Below are 7,583 nucleotides of genomic sequence, written 5' to 3' on the forward strand. Positions count from 1 at the left end.
GTAACCGCGACCTGAGGGCATCTAAGTCATCAAAATCACGTGAGGATTGCACTCTTCTTCGGCCACATTAGGAGTGCCTTAATAGAACACCATATTTCCGTCTATTTTATGTCCTATAAGAAGAGTTCTGGTTACCCTATTATCTTAGATTAGGGGTTAAAAAGTAATGATTTTTTATTTATTTATTAATATCAATTATTTAAAATTTGTATTTTAATAATGACATTTATTTAGTTTTTAAAATTAGTGAGTTAAAAATTCACACACACATCTAAGTTTTATAGATATGTGTGTATCTAATTTCTCATATATAGTCAATTTCAAATAGGATTACAAAAAATAAGAGAAACCAACAATCTTGGTGGATGATACTCCAAAATAAATATTGCATGATGAAATACTCACAATTATATAACACTTAAATGATGCTTTAAAATATGTATAGAATTACTATATTGCTAAGACTTTAAGATATGCGCAAATGTGTTAGAAAAATTCATCTTTGTCTCCACTAACATCATGCAATCCTTCACTATGCACACTTAAAGCTAGTTCCTAAAGGTAATTCCTAAATCTTGAAGCTTAAAATATGTTAAGACTAGTGTAGCATGCCCATAGCCATGAGCCATTTTACGCTATAGAAAACCCCGACCTATGGATATAGGGTAATCAAATTGAAAGATTTTTTTTGTTGTTAAATACAAATAGTACAACTAATTTGTCTTGTCTACTTGGTTGAAATGGTGATTTTATATCTGATTTTGATAGTCTTAAGTAAAAATTTTAGTGTTTTTATAATATTAATAGATCAAAGTTTTATAAAATGGATTCACTTATTAGCATGTTTAGAAAATCAATTTATTCAAATTTCAAATATGTGGCTACCATAGTTGTGATGCATTCATAGATAAATTTGAAAGAAATTGAATATGAGCCTTAGTATCAATAGCTTTTTTTCTCAATTTATGGCTTTTCTCAAAGTCCTTTAGGTTTATTTTCATGGTTCTGCATCACCTATTATTATCAACACCCTTTCCTATATTAAAAAAAAAAAAAAAAAAAATCCCCTCTCTTCTCTTTCTTGTCATGAATTAAAATATGGATAATAATAAGTTAATATCATCACTTTCAGTTCCAATAAAAAGGGGAAACAAACTCTAAAATCATAAGAGATGATTTCCCAAATTTAAAGAAATTTGCTTTCACTTTCTCATACTTTATTTAATCCATAAGCTTTATGGATCCTATTAAGAACAGGATACCTAAATAATTCTAAATATGATATATTTGTTTATAGTAATTATACTTGTGAAGTGTTTGCAATATACGTGCAAGTCTCAAGAGGGAAATTAATAGTTGGTCACCCTCATATTGTTCAAAACTAAACTATAACTCCAATTTTAGTTATAAAAGAAAAACATTGAGATGTAAAGTTAACATACTCTAACTACATGAAAAAGAAAAATAAAAGTAACACACAAAGAATATCTGAAACAATTGTAATTGAAAAGTAAATCATTATAGTTTTGCAATAACACATAAAACGTTCTTGGTAGCAATGTAAAAATGTGAAATATTAGTTTATACATGGCACTATGACAAGTTACAAAGGATATAGGAAATATAAACACCATAACCTTGTATTATTAGAATGTGCCCTTCATCATCTGAGAAAAACAGTAAAAAGATATAAAAAGATCTAATACGGAAACGTTAACTTTGTATTTCAACCAATCTTACTTCATTTATACATAGGAAGATAAGAAAGGAAAACAAAGTAATCTATATTATGTGAATATCTACAATATATTTTGTAAACAAAGTAGAATATCTACAATATATTGTGTAGTGTAGTTTCTCTTTTCTCTCTATAGAGGTCAATGTTTCTACGTGTAAGTGTTCCCAATGTTATTTCAAATAAATTTATTAACTATAGTGTATTTGGGAATTAAATATCTTCCATCTACTTCTAACACTAAATGTTGGAATATTTTCAAAATTAGTTCCAAGTATCTATCCTACAGAGTAGGAAACATCTTTTAACTCATACAACATAATTGGATGTTATTCAAAAATAAGATTGCATGTTGAAGTAATTCATCCTAAGTTGTATGGATTCCATAAAAATAAGACGGGTCACAATTTTGTAACGACACATCTATAACAAGTGAACTTTTCAATATTACGATATTACATAATATTTAATTCAACATAATTTTACATTGTAACATGATATTGAATTCAAAATCTTAACATTGAAATATCATAAAATGTTTATCTCAACCTCTTCACATAATAGTGTTACATAACATTAAATTCCACCTTCAAATACCACTCTGTGACATAATATTGAAATCAATCTCTTGATGTGACAATGCTACATAATGTTGACTATAGTAATTTCGAATGGAAACTTACATGAAAACCATCTCTAGCAATGGATCATAATATTAATGCACATTCTAATAAAACTACAGGGTTCACATTCAACCCGTGCTTCATTCATTGGGTCAACTGATAACTTGATCCTAGAACTGTTCATTAATAATTTGAAGTCAAACTATCTAGAAGCATATTAATAAAAACAATTTCGAGCCACACCCTTCACATCATAGGGCACCATATCCCTCCACATCAAAGGGAAATAAATTACATTCTTTCATGAGCCTTAATAAGTGGTTAAAATCACAAATATTATTAGTCCTTCACTAAAATAAACAACCAAATTTCTTTTAGAAATTTCATCATCCTTGCAAGTATAGTATCTTTCACATTTAAATATCTAACCAATGAAAGAGAGATCAAGAAGACATGCAATTATTCGCTGAGATGTAATTCAATAATTTTCTTTTTGTTTGGTAGTTTATGTGATCCCTAGCACAACTAACTTTTCGCTTGAGTAATCATGACCGAGGGCCATCTAATATGTCAAAATAACTTAGGTATTATACTCGGCCTGAGCTACACCATCCCTTAGCATGGCTGGATTTTTTCCCACAATATTTCGAACCAGTGACCTTTTCACCACAAACTGTCTTAACAAAACACCCCGCCATTGTCTACTCTACACCCCATTAGCCATTCCCTAATATTAATATGTGTAATAAAATGTGATATTTATATGAATATAATTTTCATCAACAACATGAAAACTATAGTTTCACTTACTCTTCCTCACAACTCCTACTTAATTTTGTAACTACTTCATATTTTGGTGGCTTAGGTTGAAACAAAGCCAACAAGGAAGCCTCTTCTTAATTTTTATCTACTTCTTTATAATTTGGTAGGCTAGATTAACAAAGAATCATTAACAAATTTACTTTCCCATCCACTTGAAAAAATTAAGTTAATTTAAATTTTAAATTACTTTTAATCAATATTTTTAATAATGATGAAAAATATCCCCAAAAACCTATTGATTAACTCAGTACATCTAAAATAAAATGTGGAATTTTTAATAAAATATTTAGTGATTGAATCTAGGGTTTGATCGACATCTCATTCCATAGAACTTGATCAGGCTTCAATGGTGCCCCCATGGGGCTAGGGGGGATCTTCCAAGATGGTATTAGTAGATTTCCAATCGCAACAACAACCATATAAATTTTCTAACTCGATAGCCACCCAATCTGCTAATGCTTCACTCATTGCATGTTCAAGTGAGCGGTAGCCATCTAGTACACCCACATATTAGGTAGCCAAATCAGAGCAAACAACAAGCCCTTTCCTCCCATAAATCCAAGAGACCCCTCCTAAAAAATAGGGCTCTACAGTAGAATGTATGAAGGACTAGAAAATCATTTGTGAATTCATAGGGCCTTGGCCTTCAGAATGACTCCTTATCAACTCGCTACAAAAAATTTGTGTAATCAAGGGAGAAGCATAATTTAAAATGGGATCTAGAGGATTTTTTGATGTGATCTTCAATAAAATTTAAGATTGGGATCATATTCTTTAGGGGGTCTTTACTTCATGAACTTAAGGGGCCTTTCAATGAAACCCCGGGTTCCAAGATTTAACCTAGAAGATGAATATTTCTCATTCCTCCTCATTTGGATCAAATTATAATCCTTGCCTCAAGAATATTGGGATCCAAAAACCCTTTCTCACAGTGGTAACAAAATAAGGATATTTTTTATGCTATCAGATATTAAAAAACTGGTAGATATACTTCATATTCGAGATTATGTGTGTATATGGATCTCACAAAACCCCAACCTGCAAGCATACACTTGATTTGTGAAGAAATTGTTTGGGAGAAGCCAAAAAATTATGAATATATCCCCTTTAGGTGTCATCACAATCATTCATATGGCCACCTCTTTAGAGACTACACAGCCAAACCACTTCATCTAGCCGAGTGAGGGAATCCATCAACAAACTAGCCCTCTCTAGGAGAATGCTTCACCATAGTGTCAGGAAGAAGAAAACTGCCTTGAAGGTGAGGAGAGAACCTTGCTCTGTGGGGAAATTAAGGAACAAATAGGTACATAGTTCTCCAATATTCAGAAGAGGAAAATCAACCGAGGCAGGAAGCACCACCAATAGAACATGTTCTCGAAGAACCCACCGAGGGAGATCCGACTAGCACACAACCAGATTTAGCCCAACCAGCTCATGAATTGGTGCTTGCAAACAAGACTTCCAATCAAGATCTCCCATCCCCGATGGAGTAAGAATATCTATAAGATATTGAATTCCAAGATATGGATCGACAATAGATTGCAGAAGAATGGGAAAACAAGGATCTTGCGCCCATTCCTAAAGATCAAATTCAAATAATTGTAAGAGAATATCTTTTCCATCAAGACGTTCTCCTCCGTTGAGGAAATGCATCAAGTACCATACCTTCTCCATCCACTTATATTTCTTCACAAGGAATTAGACAAAATGTCCCCCAAGACTATCCCATCTTAGACAAAGAGCCTAAGAAAAAAGGTAGAAAAAACAACAACAAACTTCTTTAATATTTAGGAAAATTCCTAGTTAATTCAGGAAGAGTTTCTGCCATTACCTCGCTATTCCCTCTCTTCTCCAAATATCAATGATCAAAGTCATTTCTTGGAATGTTAGGGGTTTGAACAGAAAATCCAAATTCCAAATCCTGAACAACCAGACATCTTGTTGCTCCAAGAGATGAAATGTTCTCAGCATAACCTCAATCAAATGATTAATACATTTTGGAAAAAATGTGATCTGATCACCCACTATGCAACAAGTGCTTCTGGTGGTCTAGCAATACTTTGGAATTCATCCACTGTCACTCTCAAGGTCTCATTTTCTCTACACAAAATTCTAACAACATGCTTTCAACCCATAGTCTCCTTACAATTTGGCTTCATTTCCAATGTTTATGGTCCCACCATCTCTCAAGATTAAAGATTCTTCATATCAAATCTCTCCATTGTTTCTCGTCTTATCCATCCTGAGAAATGGATCCTGGTGGGGATTTTAATTTGATTAGATCATTGCATGAAAAAAAGGGAGGTGTTCGAAGGTTTGACGAGGAATATTTAATCATCAACTCCTTCATAGATAAATGTAAGATGATAGATATTCAGACCTCCACTGGAATCTATACATGGAACAATAAAAGAGGGGGATTACATCAGGTGAATTCAAGTCTAGATCTATTTCTATTCTCTAAATCTATTCTCCTAACAAGTATCAGCTTCGAATCTTCAGTTCTCCCAAGCTATGGATCTCATCACTAGTCGATTAAACTTCAGCTTCAATGGTATTCTTCGCCATGTAAAATACCTGTCTGCTTTGAGGAATTATGGTTGCTCCATCCAAACTTCCTTTTTAAGATGGAAACCTGGTGGAAAGAATCTGCCTTTATCCCTGGGCGCATAATGTATCAATTTTATCAATGATTAAAATCCATTAAATAAAAATTAAAAGGATAGAACATTGAAGAATTTGGAAACATCTTTCAAGAAAATCTCAAACTAGAGGAAGAAATGAAAATGATTAAAAAAATCATAATCATAGAGGTTGGAACAAAAGAATTAAAGGAAGTTGAAGGGGGCCAGTGACATCAATTAAAAGAAATATTGGCTCAAGACGAGACCTACACAAGAAAAAATACATGGTAAAATTTATTAAAGAAGGAGATCACAACACAAAGTTATTCCATAAATCCATGCTTAACTACAGGAAAAAAAATCAAATCAATCTCCTCTGCAAGAATCAGAATTAGTATGTGGAGGACCATGAAGATATTTCATAAGTCCTTTATCAACACATTAGCACTCTCCTTATAGAGCCAAGCCCTTATAGGAGGAATAATATTCAAATGATTACTCAACATATCCCAAAGTTTCTCTCAATGGTCAAGGAAATAACCTACCAAGAGGTGGAAGAAGTGGTCATGAGTATGCCAAGTGAGAAGGAGACAGGTCATGATGGCTTTATAGAAAAAATCCTCCACACCTATTGGGCCAATCTCGGAAGATATGATTGGCAAGTGATTGAAGTTCTCGATGCTCTACCTCCCTTCTCTCTGCCTTTGACGCAAATTTATCTCTTTATTTCCCAAATCGACTAAAGCCTTTCCTCCTTCTGACTTTCATCCTATAGCACTCTACAATGTCATCTATAAAATAATTTCAAAAACCATTACAAATAGACTTAAAATGCTTCTACCCACTCTCATCTTCCCTACGAAAACTAGATACATAGAAGGAAGACAAATTCTTGACAGTATAATCCTCGTTCAAGATCATATCCGCTCACTTCATTCCTTCAACCAACTTGGTATGATATTAAAACTTGATATGTCAAAATCCTTTGACAAAGTTAGTTGGTAGTTCATTTATCATATTCTGAAGGCCTACATATTTCAAGAGAAATGGTTACCTTAGGTGATGACTCTCATCTCGAAAGAATTTTTTTCAATCTTAATCAATCGCTTTCCCTTGCCTACCTTCTTCCCTTCCAAGGGCATCCAGCAAGGAGAACCAATCTATCCTTATATCTTCTTGCTTTTTTCTAAAAGTCTAAGCCAATCCATTAAGCATGCGCTTCTCTGTCAATGCCTTTGAGGTCTCCCCGTTAGCTCTTCCCAACATTTTTCAGCACACCAACTATGTGTGGATGATATCCTCCTTATTGTGTATCCTTCTATCCAGGAAGCATGGGAATTCAAAAGAAACATTAGATACCTTTTTTGTATCCTCAAGCATAGATATAAATAAAGGCAAGTCTCAATTTTTCTTCTTTAATACTCCAAATTCCATTCAACTTCATATCACTCATTTTATGGGTTTCAAGAAGAGCTTCCTTTCCCCAAAATATTTAAGGCCCACTCTCACTACCAATCCTCTCTTCATATCAGTATGAGAAGAGATACTTATTAAATTTGAGACAAAACTCTCAAGTTGTGCCTTCATGGCCTTGAATTTTGTTGAATGGTTTATTCTTCTAAAATTGATCATGCAATCTATTCCCACCTACACTCTCTCAGCATTAGTTGCTCCAAAATCCATTATTAACAAGCTTCGCAACATGAAACACTGCTTCCTATAGGGGGCACCCATCTGGAGAAAAAATGGGCCTTAGTCACTTGGGACAAGTTGTTC

The sequence above is a fragment of the Pinus tabuliformis genome, chromosome 1_1 (genome assembly GCF_031772625.1).
Source record: "Pinus tabuliformis cultivar Carrire ecotype Pingquan chromosome 1_1, CPIR1, whole genome shotgun sequence".
Taxonomy (NCBI): domain Eukaryota; kingdom Viridiplantae; phylum Streptophyta; class Pinopsida; order Pinales; family Pinaceae; genus Pinus; species Pinus tabuliformis.